We start from the raw sequence: 17,158 nt of genomic DNA on the forward strand, positions 1-17,158 counted from the left end.
AGAGTTACAGTCAGGGTCAGGGGAGAGTTACAGTCAGGGTCGGGGGGAGAGTTACAGTAAGGGTCAGGGGGAGAGTTACAGGCAGAGTGACAATTACAGGCAGGATTAAGGGGGAGATAATACAGGCAGGATCAGGGGAGATATACAGGCAGGGTTATGGTGAAACTTACAGTCATGGGCACAGATACAGTTTGTGTTCTGGGGTTCAGTTAGGGGCTGGTTAGTATTAACAAAGTAATACACCAGAAAGTAGGGTGTTTTGAGTGCAGTTGAGGAAGTGAGAGATCTAGAAACGCACTTCCACAGGTCCCTGTTGACAGTGGGGCAGGTAGATAAGGTGGTCACTGAGATACTTCACTGGGATTGGTACTGAATACAAGAGCTGGGATGTAATGCTCAAAGTATATAGGACACTGTTTAGTATGGATCTGGTCACCACATTACAGAAATGATGTTCAGAGACAAAGCACAGAGGAGATTTACAAGAGTGATGGTAAAAGCTTGAAAACTGCAGCTATGAGGCAAGGTTGGATAGACTTGGGTTGTTTTCAATAAAACAGAGGGAGCTAATGATTGACTGAATAGAAGAGTACAAAGTTATGAGGGACCTCTTAGACAGGAGAATACCGTTGCCCCTTGCAGAGAGGTCACATACCAGGGGACATAGGTTTAAGGCGATTTTTGGAAGGTTTGGAGGGAACACAAGGAAAAAGGTTTAACCTAGAGAGTGAAGGTATCTGGGATTCATTGTCCAGTATGGACATTGAGGGAAAACCCCTCAAACTCATTTAAAAGGATCCTGGGTGTGAAATACTATACCTGCAAACCTGTGGGCCATTGGATGGAATGTGGGATTACAATGGACGGCTAGTTTCTTCAGCTGGTGCAGACATCCAAGGCTTGAATGGCCTCTTTCTGTGCTGGAACGTTTCTATGGCTCTAGTAAGTTCATGGTTATGGTGAGAGTTTGGGTTAAGGTTAGATATGGAGATGAAGGCAGGAGAGTGGCGAGCTCTCTTGCATTTGTATTTGCATTTTTTTTGACTCATGGGCACCTGTACTTTTGCTTGATTGAAGCTTTCAGATTTATTTTTGTCTTACTTCATTCAAAATTGCCCTTTTTTTAACGAATCGTTTTTCACACTTCAGGGAGGAAGTTCGGCCATGGGGTTGCTTTGCCTTTTATTCGAGAGCTTGTTCGGTCTAGTTTTAGGAATGTAAGTTGGATTCTGATGAGGGGCTTCTGCCGGAAACACCGCCTCTCCTGCTCCTCGGATGTTGCCTGACCTGCCGTGCTTTTCCAGCACCACACTGACTCTCCAGCGTCTGCAGTCCTCACTTTCTCCCAACTGTTGGATTCTGGAAGGAGTGGGGAATTCGTTTCGGTTTGGAAGGAGACACGGATTGTGAGTTTTATTATTTTCTAGCAAGTAGTGGAGATTAGGTCCAGCTACTGGTCAGGGTCTAGGTTAGTCGAGATGAGAATTGTGGATAGGCTCTGGCATAGTTGTTAAGCTTAGGTTAAACAGTGAGGTCACAGTAATTAGGTCAAGTTGAAACTTATGGTTTGGATTAGTGTTGAATTAGGGGTCAGATTCCGGTTGGGGTTAGAGTTGGCATCAGGGTAACGGTTAGTGTCAGATGCCAGTTGGAGGTGGCACAATAGCAATGGGACGCTGATTCCCTGACCTGCACTGCTTATTAAATTGGGGAGGATTTCTACAAGAACACCCTTCAGAAAGGACACAGATGGCACCATCGTGTTCTAGTGATGTCCAATGGCATTCCTCATGGATAAACGTCAAGAACTGATCCAGCACTTGCATGCTTTTGAGCGAATGGGAACCCAGCATTATTTATTAAGCACTCAGGCTGACCCACAACCCAAGCACTCGTCCCAGGTCATCCAAACCCCAGCCTCTTAACCTGGTTCTGCACTTTGATCCCACTTTGCATACATCTCCTATTTACGGTGACTTTGTGAATTTAAGACCATCCTCAAACAACATCATTCTCTACATGTGCTGGGGTGGGGGTCCGTTCTTCCGTATAAACAAAAAATAAACCCAAAGAACTGCAAACCAGAAACAAAATCATAAGTTGCTGGAAAAGCTCAGCAAGTGTGGTAGCATCCACGGAGAGAAATCAGAGCTAATGTTTTGGGTCAATTGATTTTTCTTCAGAATTAACTGTATCTAGGAAAAGATTGATATTTATGGTAAAAATGGGGTGGGGCGCAGGGAAGAGTAGATGAAAGGTGGAGATGGAGACTAGAGAGACACAAACCAATTGAAAGGGTAAAGGTCAGCCTGGGAGAACCAATAGCTGCTCATAGGGACCATTAGTAGCTGACAATGGGTTGGCTGTGGGAGCAGCCCATATGATGACAAGGATAGAGTAAGGACATGGGAAAAGGTGCCCAGGCCCCAAAATTGGTGAATTCGATATTGAGTCCAGCAGATTACAGATTCCCCAAGTGGAAAATGAGACACTGTTTTCCCAGTTTCACTGGAGCACTGCAGCAAGCCTGAGACAGAGATGTTGGCCAGGGAACACGGGAGTGTGTTGAAGTGACAGGCAACAGGAAGCTCAGGGTCATTTCTGCGGACAGAACACAGATGTTCTGCAAAGCCTGTATCTGCCTCTGTTCCCTCTCTCTTTGACAGGAACCTACCTTTCTCCCCCTCTATCCTGGTGTTTAGGCCCATTCCAGTTTCACTATAATTACCAATCAGGAAAAATCTTTATGAATGAATTTACAAAGTGGCTACGCTAACACAATTCCAACACCACCTGACAGACTCTGATACTGCTTCGTTATGTGCTAATAATGGACCGAACAAATTGCCAGCAGCTGGCATCACTGAATCGACTACACTGCTTAAACAATTCAAACAACACATTCCTATTATTTTGCTTTGTGGCTGTGTAAGGTATGCTCAACTGTGTTCCAATCAACATCAACAAATGCAATTTTACATAGGTTGAAGTAGCACTGAAATAGTGAGGACAAAAACCATCTTCCTATTGCCTGCATCATCTTCATGCTTAAACAGAACATTAATGTGAACGCCGCTCACTGTCAAAGTTTGAACAACACAAAGGCTATAATGTCTTAATGGAAACCAAATCACTGCAGCCCTGCTGATTAGAACTGTCTGCTTACAAGGAGCCAACCTCTAGTGAAACTGTTAACTTGGCTGAAAAGGAACGACAAAGGGGAGAGAAAATGCTGTATTATTGAACCTGATTTACAAATAACTCGCGTGGCACAAGGTACTGTACTTCACTGACTCATCAAACAAAATAGACTTCCCAACACCTTAAAACCCTCCAATGTCAGCACTGTTTCTGCGAATATCTTTTCAGTAGCTAACAATGGGATAGTGATCAATGACATACATTCAGCACAGTTTTACGTAAATGGTTTGGACACATTATGACCCTTTTAAGGTGGGTGGGACTTGAACCTGGACCTTCTGGCTCAAAGGTAGGGGCACTACCACTGTGCCGCAAGAGCCTGGTCAACAAGTTTCATCTAGTGTGGAAATGATATTGTGAAATCATCTTTCCTACTGGTTTATGAGGGGAGAGGGGAACAGAAATAGGCAGCCGCTGAATTCAGGTGGTGAAAGTGCTTTTGTTTTAGCCCTGAACCATGTCAGGCAGGACATCCTGTAACTCAGTCCCTGGCTAGCAAAGAAACCTCTCACACTGCTGGGAGTTAAAGTCTAGGTAGATGAAGAATAATGTCTCAGTTGAAGAGAAGTGATTGGCAGATCTCTGCAACATTGCAGAAATTAGCCTAGACTGAGACGGAGAGCTGATTTCTCATGCTTTTTCACTGACACTTATGAACTCAAGGTTACAAGGGCTCAGATGTCACCAGGGAGAGGGGTAATTACAGTGCATTATCTAAGCCACTTCCCAGAATGGATAGTGACCCTAAGGAACAGTGCACTTTTTGATAAATGATCATAATAAACAGTCAGTGGGCACAATACAAGCTGAGAGGTGGAATTGCTCAATGGTTTTAAGTTTCACTACACAAAAATCAGGAGGTAAACTTGAGTAATTTTTTACGTTGACAAATTGCCCTGGTGTCTGGTTTTCTTGTCATTGCTGCAAGTTACCACACAACCGAAGGTTGTTTTAGCTTGTTAAATCCTTGTTAAGGCTCCCTTTATGGCAATTGAAGCAACCACTCACTTCAACAACAGTAGGGAAGAACAGCAAGGGAGATTAGGGGGAGCTGCCCTCTGCCGCAGACGCCAGTCGTGCTGTGGGAGACAGAGCAAACTGCGAGTTATGTGGGAACTCGATCTGGGGTGGGGGTTGTGTTTCACTAGGATACTAATCAGACAGGTCGCGGTCTCCCAGGGCCAGACCTAGAGGCACTGATGTATATTAGCAGAAGCAATGAAAGTCACTGTGATCCAGACTGTTCCAGCCAATGCGAAATCAGAATGCCACATAGTAACTCCATCTTGCAAGTGATATATGCCCACAGCATCAATGGAGGTATTAGCTGCAGCAAAGGGCAGCAACACTAGCTGCAGAGGTTTCTTTTTCTCTTTAATGGTTCCTGGAAATGTGGACATTCAACATTTTCTGCCCATCCCCAATTGCCCTTGCACCAAGTGTTGGCAGTTAAAAGGCAACCGTATTGCTGCGGGGTCTGTAGACCCACACCAGTTAAGGATGGCAGATTTCCTTCCCTGAAGGACATGAGTGAACCAGATGGCTTAATCCGAGGGTCCCCACACCGTAGCTGTTGGGCGTGGAGGGTTTAACCTCACATGGTGCAGGAACTGAACTCAGTGTTGGCGTTACTCTGCATTGCTAACCGGCTCTCCAGGTGACCAATAAAAACCGATGGCCTTAATATGATAAGAAACTATCTATTTTAGTGAGGACAATGAAAATAGCTCCTCTACATTTCTTCAAAATAGTCCCATAAGATTGTTTCTGGACACCCGAGCTGACAACAGTTTGTACGGTGACCCAGCCCACACCCTGTCTACGTTTCCCAGAGGGCAGTGACTCCGGCGCTGTTCCGCACTTCAAAATGAGATGACCTTAAAACTGGACTCTGCTCCTCCACTGCATATCTTCTCCAGATTATTAAAGTGCGACTTCTCCTGTGAAGACAACAAATGTAAGTAGTAGTTGCATCTGACCCCGTGACAGATGTTGGAATATAATTCCCACAATTGAATCGTTGCCATAGCAGTGCATCCTTTAATGCTATGTCGTTATCTCTCATACAGGTCTACTTTATACACTTTGCTATTCGTGGACAAGTTATTAACGTGCATCGATCTTCATTGTTAGCCCTTTTCTCAATACTCCAGTGCTACCGATCAAATATTTGTGCATCGTTCCTTAAATAATATAAGGACTGGGCGTATAAAGAAAACCCCAGAAAACACAGGTGCTGAGCAGTTAAAGGGGGGGAATAATGAGAAGCAGGAGACTGAAGGCAAAGAAAAAATTTAATGAAACGTTCTCTCAAAAATGAGGGTAAAGGCAATAGCTCCCTCTGATGGTAGGATGGATCACACAATACTGTTAGAAGGGTTCAGCAGAGACAAAGTCATACGGTGATACAACATAGAAACAGACCTTTCAGCCCATCATGTCTATGCTGACCAACAAACACCAACCTATACCAATTGCATTTACCTGCACTTGGTCTGTAACCTACTCTGCCCGTGGCATTTTAACTGTTTGTCCAGATGCTTCTGAAATGTTGCAAGAGTACCTGTCTTCACCACCATCTCAGATAGCATGTTCTATATTTTTACCACTGTCTGGGTGAAACTTCTTTTTCCCTCAGATCTCCTGTAAACCATTTACTCCTCGCCTTAAACGTTTGCGCTCTGGTCTTAGACACATCTCCCATGGGAGAAAAGATTCTCACAAACTACTCTGTCTAAGCCTTCCATAATTCTGTATAACTCAATCAGATCCCCCCCTTCACGTTCCTCTGCTCTAGGAAAACAAATCCAGTCTATCTGTCTCTCCTCATAACTGAGACTGTTGGTCTCAAGCAACATTTGGTCAATCTCCTCTGCACCCTCTCTGGTGCCATCACGTCCTTCCGATAACCTGGCAACCAGAACTGCACATAGTATTCCATCCCAAGTGTGGGAGAGACAGCTGGAAAGCTGTGGAGAGAAAGGCTGTAGAGTCAAGGACGAGGATTCACTGAAGGGCAAGGAGTCAGTGGCCAAGGATTTAGATAAGGTATTGGACATGACCCACAAAAGTCCAAAAGACAGGAGACAGAGATTCCAGCCCGCAGGTCAACTAAGATGGCAGACGGCTGTTCTCAGGTCTTCACCAGTCATCACTAAAGCAGACTCTGCCCAACTGATAAAACAAAGTGACTTGGCAATACTCCAGATGTCAGAAGGCCAGCTCAAAGTCAAAACATTTGCAAAACTCCTGAGGGGTCAATCATGGAAACGGATGGAGTCAAAATTGGGAGGCACGCAACCTACTGACAATAGACCCAGAGGTCTGTTTTGGTTTCACCAGATTACAAATTGATGAAAAGGTCAATGAATCCAGTACTGCATCTTGCTCAGACATAGAGACATAGAAAATGAGGCCAGAGTAGGCCAATGGGCCCTTCGAGTCTGCTCCCCCATTCAATATGATCATGGCTGATCATTCAACTCTCCAACTGCTTTCTCCCCAGATTCTTTGATCCCTTTAGTCCCAAGAACTACATCTAACTCTTTCTTGAAAACATTCAATGTTTTGGCCTTGGCTGCCTTCTGTGGCAGAGAATTCTACAGGGCTTCCCACTCTCTGAGTGAAGACATTTCTCAGAGCTTAATGGCCTATCCCATATCGTTAGACTACGACCCCTGGTTCTGAACTCCCTGGTCATCAGGAACATTCTTGCTGCGTTTACCCTGATTTGGTCCCGTTAGGATTTTTCAACCAGATATGCAAATAGCCACATGCTTCAGTCAGGGGCAAGGATGAAAAGGTGAAATAAATTACTGCTGGTATTTGTGTGGAAACTCGCTCAATGTCTGCTTGCTCCCATGTCCATTCCACTGGAAGGATGGGGGCTGACTGTAATGAGTTCATCTTTTTTTTGACTTTCGGAACATGAATCAATGTCAAGTCCCCATTCTCACTCTTCAGCCAAATGGGATTGACCGATCTATTGTCACATGTACCGAAGTACAGTGAAAGGCTATGTTTCCAAGCAGTACAGGCAGACCATAGGAAGCAAATATGTACAGGTCAGAGATTGTAAAAAGACTTAGACAGAGGCATCCAGGTTACAATGCACAGGGCTTGTGCCAGGAGAGATCAATATTAGCAAGGTCAACATTGTTTGAAGCTAAAGAGACCATTCATCAGTCTAATAACAGTCGGGAAGAAGTTGTTCCTGAACCTGCTGATGCATGTGTTCAGGCTTCTGTATCTTCTGTCTGATGGAAGAGGTTGTACGAGAGCATTACCGGGGTGAGAGGGGTCTTTGATGATGCTGGCAGCCTTTCTGCAGCAACGAGCCGTGTATATGGAGTCCATGGATGAAAGGTTGGCTTCTGTGATGGTCTGGGATCCTGTGATAGACTGAGCTGTGGACACCACCTTCTGTAGTTTGTAATAATCCTGGGCAGAGCAGTTGCTGTACTAAGGCGTTATGTACCCGAACAGTATGCTTTCTATGTTGCATCTGTAAAAGTTGGTGAGGAACGTTATGGACATACCAAATTTCTTGAGGCACCTGAGGAAGAAGAGGCATTTTTGTGCCTTCTTGCCTGTCGCATCTACATGGGAGATTCAGAACAGGTTGCCGGTTATCATCCCTCCTAGGAACCTGGTGCTCTCCACCCTCTCAACGTCAGTTCCATTGATGTAGGGGCCTGTTCTCCCCCTTTCCTTTGGAAGTCAATGATCAGTTCTTCAGTTGTACTGATGGTGAGAGGGTGTTCTCATTGCACCACGTCACCAAGCCCTCTATCTCCCTTCTGTATTTTGACTTGTCGTTATTAGATATCCGTCCTACCACTATGGTATCATCATGGAACTTGTAGATGGCATTAGTTTGGAATTTGACAACACAGTTGTGGGTGTACAGGGAGTACAGTAGCGGGCTGAGGATGCATCCTTGCGGGGCTCCAGTGTTGAGTACTATGGTGGAGGATGTGCTATATTCACAGTTGCAGTATATGGATCAGGAAGCTGAGGATCTAGTGGCAGAAGGTGGAGCTGATACTTAGATCTTGGAGTTTTGACATCCATCTGGAGGGGCTAATGGTGTTGAAGGCAGAGCTGTATTCAATGAGCAGGAGTCTGACGTAGGTGTCCTGTTGTCCAGATGTTCCAGGGATTAGTGCAAGGCCAGGGAAATGGCATCTGCTGTGAACCTGTTACGTCAGTAGGCAAATTATAGGGGACCAAGGCAGTCTGGGAGATGAGAGATGACGTGGGCCATGACCAGCCTCTTCATGATCATTGGGGTCAGGGTCACTGAGCAGTAGTCATTAAGGCACATTGCATTTGCTTTCATAGGTACTGGGATGATGGTGGTCTTCTTGAAGCAGGTGGGAAGTCAAATCTCCATCAAAAGCTGAAGATGACTTCAGTAAAGCTATTGCACAAAATACGGAGGCAGGGGATTGAGGGTAACTTAGTGGTTTGGATCAGAAACTGGCTAGTTGAAAGACGACAGAGGGTGGCGATTGATGGGAAACATTCATGCTGTCGTTTATTTACTAGTGGTGTACCGCAAGGATCTGTTTTCGGGCCACTGCTGTTTGTCATTTTTATAAATTACCTAGATGAGGGCGCAGAAGGATGGGTTAGTAAATTTGCAGATGACACTAAGGTTGGTGGAGTTGTGGATAGTGCTGAAGGATGTTGAAGGTTACAGAAGGACATAGATAAGCTGCAGAGCTGGGCTGAGAGGTGGCAAATGGAGTTTAATGTGGAAAAGTGTGGGATGATTCACTTTGGAAGGAGCAACAGGAATAAAGATTACTGGGCTAATGGTAAGATGCTTGGCAGTGTTGATGAGCAGAGAGATCTTGGTATCCATGTACATAGATCCCTGAAAGTTACCACCTAGGTTAATACGGTTGTTAAGACGACAAACAGTGTGTTAGTTTTTATTGGTACAGGGATCATGTTCTGGAGCCACGAGGTCATGCTGCAGCTGTACAAAACTCTAATGTGGCCGCACTTGGAGTATTGTGTACAGTTCTGGTCACTGCATTATAGGAAGGATGTGGAAGCTTTGGAAAGGGTGTAGAGGAGATTTACTGGGATGTTGCCTGGTATGGAGGGAAGGTCTTATGAGGAAAGGCTGAGGGACTTGAGGCTGTTTTCGTTGGGGAGAAGAAGGTTGAGAGGTGACTAAATTGAGACGTATAAGATAACCAGAGGGTTAGATAGGGAGGACAGGGAGAGCCTTTTTCCTCAGATAGTGTTGGCTAGCATGAGGGGACATAGCTTTAAATTGAGGGGTGATAGATTTAGGCAGATGTCAGAGATAGTTTCTTTACTCAGACTAGTAGGGGCGTGGAACACACTGCCTGCAATAGTAATAGACTCACCAACTTTAAGAGCATTTATGAGGTCGTTGGATAAACATAAGGATAAACGTGGAACAGTGCATTATAGACAGGCTTCACTTTGGTTCCACAGGTTGGCACAATCTTGAGGGCCAAAGCGCTTTAATGTTCTATGTTCTACATTATTTAGGAAGTGCACAGCAGGTCGGGGAACATCTGAAGAGTGAAACAGAAACTTTATGGTGCCATTCTCCCTAAGGAACAAATTGATGTGTGTACACCTGATGCAATACACTAGCACTTTATCATAACTGCACTACTTATTCAGCCATCCGGAATGTCTCATTGTAATTAACCACGGTCATGTTATTCAGAGAAATGACAGAGGGGTAAAACCATATTTAATATCACTTGTTTCTATGGGATGCATAAATTTATTGCAGACAAACGTCTGTTTAGACAGAGAATACCTGATTATTGCAATGAAGTTGATTACATCTATATGTAACTTAATAAATTAATGCTAGCTGACAAATTCCTCCCAGGAGAATTAATGAGCTCGGACTCACGGCTTGCTCATTATTTATTTTATGTCCCACACATCAAGCCACTCAATAACACTTGAGGCACCAATTCTTTTTAATGACATCTGGGTAAGTCTTGGATAAGAGAGGCTTCTTGGCCTAGATCTCTGAGAAACTCCTTTGGTCAGTGTCTCTGTGTCTGGCAAATACTCAGCCATCTCGGTTTCAACTTCATCTTGGATTGTGCAATCTTTCAGTTTAGTTAAAATCTGGCAAGAGGAACCTTGCTAAATTCTTGCAACATCTTCATCTTGTTATGCTCTTAACTGTTTCAGTAATACCAATACGTTGAAAGGATAATTAGCTATGGTACATGAAGGACTGTAGGCCTCCCTCTCTCTTTCTCGAGTCACACAGCCCAGAAACAGACCATTCAGTCTATGCCGACCATAATCCCAAACTAAACCAGTCCTATCTGCCTGTGCTTGGCCCATAACCCTCCAAACTTTTCTCATTTATGTATTTATCCAAATGTCTTTTAAAGTTGTAACTGCATGCACCACTTCCTCTGCAAATTCATTCCACACACTAACAGTAAAAATGTTTCCCCTCATGTCTTCTTTAATTCTTTCTCCTCTCATCTTAAAAATATGCGCACTTATTTTGAAATCCCCCACCCTCGGGAAAAGACACCTGCCATTCACTTTATCCATGCCTCTCATGGTTTTATAAACCTCTATAACGTCATCCCTCAAGCTTCTATGTTTCAGTGAAAAATATCCCGGCCTATGCAGCCTCTCCTTATAATTCAAGCCTTATGTTTCTGGCACTATCATGGTAAATCTTCTCTGAACCCTCTCCAGCTTAATAATATCCTTCCTATAACAGGGCAACTAGGACTGGACACCGCACCCCAGAAAAGGCCTCACCAGCATCTTTTTCAACAGCAAGCTGACATCCCAACTCTTATACTCAAAAGGTCTGAGTAATGAAGGCAAGCATGCTAAATGCCTTCCCAACCACCCTGTCTACATGCGACAGAAACTTCAAAGGATTACAAACCTGAACCCCTAGGTCTTTCTGCTGTACAGTACTCCTCAGGGCCCTACCTTTACATAGCGTCTGAAGTGTCACTCTCCATCAGGTAGAGCTCCATGAACTACCACAGTCGGTATGGATATTGAAGTCACACCACTGGCATCATTATCACACTCTAGTCATCAAGCTAAGTGATCCCCACGAAATTGAGAAGGAACAACCTGACTTTGATAAATCCATCTTGTCAGAAATGGATTGCCTTTTCTCTTTGCTGATTGCTCTTGAATTACTTGCAGTCGGTTTCTGTAAAGTGAACAACCCTGTTATTCTCAAGATCATGTGAGTGACCTTTTCTAAGGGTCGGAGCTGTGTCAGTTCTTTCCTACTCCCCTGTGTACAATAAGGCTGCAACACCATTCCCCTTACTTCGAGCCTCATTCATTTTAGAATTCTTGGATGCGTTCCACGTGACAGGCATTTTCACCTTCAGTTACTCACATTTTGAAACTCTGTTCCACACTCAAGTCGAGTATTAGACACCGTTCTGGTTTCCATATTATTTTTAAAAAAAAAGGATAGGGAAGCTCAGCAGAAAGTGCAAAACAAAAAGCCCATCAGGATGATAGCAGAAGTGAGAGAGTACACCTGTCAGAAAGACTGGGGCATCTTACAATGCAACAAAAAAGGTGACCTTGTAAAGCTCTTTAAAATGATGAAGCAGTTTGATAAGAAAAACACTGAGAAGATGTCCCTTCCAGGGGTCCATAAATATGAGATAATCACTAATAAATTTAGGAGAAACTCAGAGAGAGAGAAGTCTGTGAAGTGCACTGTCATCTGGTGGAAGTTAGCGACATAGATGCTGGAATGTTTCAGGGATAATTAGAGAAATATGTAAGGGAATCAAAGATTCTGATTATAATGTAAAGAATGTTGAGAAGAGTATAAATAAATGCAATCTATCTTTTTAGCTTTATTTCTTATTTTCCTGACTTATGTGTATCTGTAATGTAGTGCAGCTTTTCTATTTTCCCTATTTTTTTACTTCACTTCTTTATTTTCTCTATTTTTTGTACCTAAGATGGTGCTTTGTGTTGGCGATATTGTACACTTTTCACTGCCCTCCTGGAGCTTGAGTACATGTGACAATAAATGTAATCCTAAATACTGATATAGGCTTATTTGCCCTGAAGTATAGTAAAAGTCAAAGTTAAAAAAAAACCAGATTATCTGAACAGTCTCTCAAATTGTTTGAGGGACGTACTGCATACAAATTTGTTGTTTCATTTCCCACATCTCAACAGTTACTACACTTCAGAAGTACCTAATTGGCTGTCAAACAGTTTGGGACATCCCAAGGTACTACATATAGGCATCAAGTCTTTCTGTCCCTATCTTTCAAGGAGGAAATCTTTGTCTGGGCGCCTTAATAAAATGCACCAGATCCAAAGAGACTGCACTGACCTCTGTCTCATCTTGCTTGTTTAGGGATTTTATATATATTTTTGTTTAGACAGCACGGTTGTTTAGTTCAAAACAATTAATCAGACTGTCAGCTATCAGTATATGAGCATCACTCTTCTGCTTGCTTAGAGAAGCTCCTAACATCTCATTTCCACTGATCACTCACTGTGGAAACATATTTTGGAAGTGTCTCCTTGTGAAATTAGAAATTACTGTACATAAAGTATATCTTGTATACCATTCACAGGTTCAGTACAGAAAGGCTATTCAACCTATTCCGTTTGGAATGGCTCCCGGAAACTTTGACACTCCATCGGGATTTGCCATTCTAGTTTGTCTCCGTTTTACCAGATTATAATGTCAGAATGTCTCAATTTGCAAAACAACATTTACTAACTCTTGCATCCATACAGCTCTTGAGATGCTGGGGGAAAGAGGTTAGGAAGGGTGACTGAAAGCTGAGTTGAAAAGATGGGTTTTGAGAAGAGTTGGCAGAGATTTTAGGGGAAATTCCAACAAGGAGGAAACTGAAGGGATGAAGTTGCCAGACTTGAAAGAGCAGTGCGTTTGATAGGACAAGTTTGAGTTGGAGGATGTTGCAGAGTTACTTTGGCCAGAACAGAAATGGTTTTACATTGAATATGCATCCTATATTCGTTGGGGTTTTGAAGAATGAGAAGTGATTGAGTTGAAACATTTAAGATTCTGACAGGGAGAGGTTGTGATCCCTTTGTGAGAGAGTTTAGGACTGGAGGGGGCAATCTCAGAGAAAAAGGGTTGCACATCTAAGACAGAGATAGAGGAATTTCTTCTGTCAGAGGGGAGTGAATCTGTGGAATTATGTACTTACATAGGGCTGAGATTGGCAGGTTTTTCATCAGGGAGGGTTATGGGTAAAAGGCAGGAAAGTGGAGTTCAGGATTATCAGATCAACCACGATCTTACTGAATGGTGGAGCAGACTCAACGGGCTGAATGGCCGACTTTTATTTCTTTGTTATATCGTCTTATGATCTGGGGAAAATCGGGGTAGTATGAACTGTCCAGAATGGATGAGGAGATCTTTGTTTGGAACAGGGTACATATGACATTTATAACTTTGGTTAATGCTCTTGTTGTCCTGAGAGTCAGGGAGTAGCAGATGGTCAGATTAAAATAGTGATTGGGAGGAGAGATAGGAACTCAGCTGGAAGGTGGTAACATCTTCTGAGAAGGAAGGGCTGTTAGAACTGGGAATCACTGGCCATGCCAGGTAGTATTGGGGCCACGAAGAACAAAACCTGGAGGGTCAGGAGGTCTACGGGAATAGGATTGAAGGAGCAGGTGCCAGGGCTCATAGACAAGGGAGATTGCACAACAGAAACGTTGGAAGTGAAGTTACAGAGGTGTGGAGTTTCAAAGCTAGACAATGTTCAACAGGGAAAAGAGGCAAAAGTCTTAGGGGAAGGGGTAGGGGGGCAATCTACCGGGGGCAACTGTTTGGATGGTATTGATCTTTTTCTTTGATCTTGAAAATTCCATGAGATCCTTAGACACTCTAATGACTTCTGATGACAGAAGGACAGTCATGCCCACATCCTGGAGTACTGTGCAGTTCTGGTCGCCCTGCTAGAGGGATAATATTATTACATTGGGGAGGGTTCAGAAAAGATTTACCACCGTGTTGCCGGACTGGAGGATTGAGTTATAAAAGTAGGCTGGGACCGGCTTTCACTGGAGCGTGGGAGGTTGAGGGGTGACCTTATAGAGGTTTATAAGATCATGAGGGGCACAGAGACGATGAATAGCAAAGGTCCTTTCCCTCAGATGGGGGAGTTCAAAACTAGGGGGCATATGGACTAATTGAATAGAAGGGTCTGTTTCTATGTTGTATGACTCTATAAGTCCTCACAGACCTTCGGAAAAGCATCCCACCTCCCCTATCCCTGCACTCTCCATGGCTAATTCACCTAGCCTGCACATCCCTGGACACTATGGGCAATTTAGCAAGGCCAATCCACCTAACCTGCACAGCTTTGGACTGTGGGAGGAAACCGGAGCACCCGGAGGAAACGCCATGCAGACATGGGGAGAACGTGCAAACTCCACACAGACAGTTGCCTGAGGCTGGTATTGAACCTAGGTCCCTGGTGCTGTGAGGCAACAGTGCTAACCACTGCGCCACCGTGCCGCCCTAAAGTTTTTCTAAAATTATAAACTTCTAAAATTGCCACCAGTCATGGGAACAGTGTCTCATTCACTGTGGAGGTGGGCTCAGCCACCACCTCAAGTCACATTCACTGTGGAGGTGGGCTCAGCCAGCCACCACCTCAAGTCACATTCACTGTGGAGGTGGGCTCAGCCATCACCTCAAGTCATATGGGTGCGTTTGACAATATGGTGCAGTTTGACAGCGTGATGGGAATAGGCTTTGGTTACTGACACTGAGCCAGCCCAGAAGCTTAATAATCTCCCTAGTTTCAGGCTTGGTACAAGATCAAACCTAAATTAGAGATTCTCAGACATTCTATACATTCAATGTTGGTGCTTAGTACTAAATAGTCCCTACTGCTAAGTGCAACTTTGTCCCTGGCATTCTTTCCAATGGACTGTATCCAAAGCAGCCCTACAGTGTCCTCATGGAGTTCTAGGGATTGATTTTGGGCTCGCAAGCAGTGGAACAGGGAGCTGACTGCTCATTCCTGTGGCAAAGAGGTTACCTCAATATTTGGGAGGGGGAGGGGAGAGAGAGAGAATGGGAGATGGGGGGGGGGGGGTCACTTGGTATCAGTGGAAGCTGCAGGGAGACCCTGGAATAGATGGGGAGAGGAGGTTGAAGGGGTGGATTTGAGACTGCTTAAAGCCCACACAGTATTTGTGAAGCCTGGAGGAGCACCACAGAAATAACCTGCTTACACCCACCCTGAGTCCTGAAGAGGGGATACGTTGGCTTCGCCACCTCCTACTGCTGCCTGGCTTGCTAAGTTCTGGCTGTCCACCACAGAAATAACAGCATCCCTCTTTTGGATGGACCTGTGCACAAATTGGCTGCTGGCTTCCTGCATCACAACAGTGGCTATGCTTCATTGATGGCAACTGGGACATTAGTCTCCATTCATAGAATGTAGGCATCACAGCCCATCCCTAATTGCACAGACGGCAGTTAAGAGTCGCACTGTTGTGGATCTGGAGTCACATGTAGTTCAGACCAAATTAGGACAGATTTCCATCCCTAAAGGGCATTAGTGAACCAGATGGACTTTTACAACAAATGACAACGGTTTCATGATCATCATTAAACTCTTAATTCCAGAGTTTTCTTGAATTCAAATTTCACCATCTGCCATGGCAGGATTCAAACCCTTGTCCCCAGTTTCTGATTACTAGATGTTACTACTGCACCACTGCCTTCCTTAGTATTATCAGCAAACAGACAGACATGTAGGAAAACAGCAGGAGACTGGGACTGGCTGAGTTACTCCTATGGAGGGCCAGCTCAGAAACAGCAGGCTGAATAGCTCCCTTTGGAGTCAAGGAAATCAATTTTTTTTATTTCAAAAATATACTTTATTCATAAAATTATTTGGATCTCTATACAATTGGTCATGCCATTCTTGTGCACACAGTACATTGCTTTACATACAGACATCGAAATTTATTTTTCCTATGTACAAGTCTGTACATTTACTATCCAGCTCTTCTGCTGAGGCGTCAGCGGAGCCCAAATCACTGCATGGGCCCCCTGTTCTCTTTAGGCAGGCAGATGTTACACGGTGGTCTTTCCCCACCGTGCCTTGGCGGCAGCTGCCCCGAGCTTCAGCGTGTCCCTCAACATGTAGTCCTGGACCTTGGAATGTGCCCGTCTGCAACACTCAGTCGGGGTCAACTCCTTCAACTGGAAGATCAGCAGTTTCGGACCACCCAGAGAGCGTCCTTCACTGAGTTGATGATCGTCCAGGCGCAGTTGATGTTCGTCTCGGTGTGCGTCCTGGGGAACAGACCGTAGAGCACGGAGTCCCGCGTCACGGTGCTGCTCGGGACGAACCTCGACAAACCACTGCATTCCTCTCCAGACTTCCTCTGCATAGGCACATTCCAGAAGGAGGTGTGTGACAGTCTCATCCCCCCCGCAGCCGCTTCGAGGGCAGCGTGTGGTGCGGGAGAGAGTCTGGACGTGCACAAAGTATCTCACAGGCAGAGCCCTTCTCACCACCAGCCAAGCCAGGTCTTGGTGCTTGTTGGAAAGTTCTGGCGTTGAGGCATTCTGCCAATTGGCTTTGACAGTCTGCTCAGGGAACCGCTTGATAGGATCCGCCCTCTCCTTTTCCTGAAGGGTCTCAAGGACACTACGTGCTGACCACTTCCTGATGGACTTGTGGTCAAAGTTGTTTTCCTTCATAAACTTCTCCAGGAAGGACAGGTGATACAGAACGGTCCAACTACTCAGAGCATTCCGCGGCAGCGAGGCCAGGCCCATCCTTCGCAACACCAGGAACAGGTAGAACCTCAGTACGTAGTGACACTTGGTGTTTGCATACCGGGGATCCACGCACAGCTTGATGCCGCCACACACACAGGTGGCCATCAGGGTGAGGGTGGCATTGGGTGT

Source organism: Chiloscyllium plagiosum, chromosome 12, assembly GCF_004010195.1.
Source record: "Chiloscyllium plagiosum isolate BGI_BamShark_2017 chromosome 12, ASM401019v2, whole genome shotgun sequence".
NCBI classification, from domain to species: Eukaryota; Metazoa; Chordata; class Chondrichthyes; order Orectolobiformes; family Hemiscylliidae; genus Chiloscyllium; species Chiloscyllium plagiosum.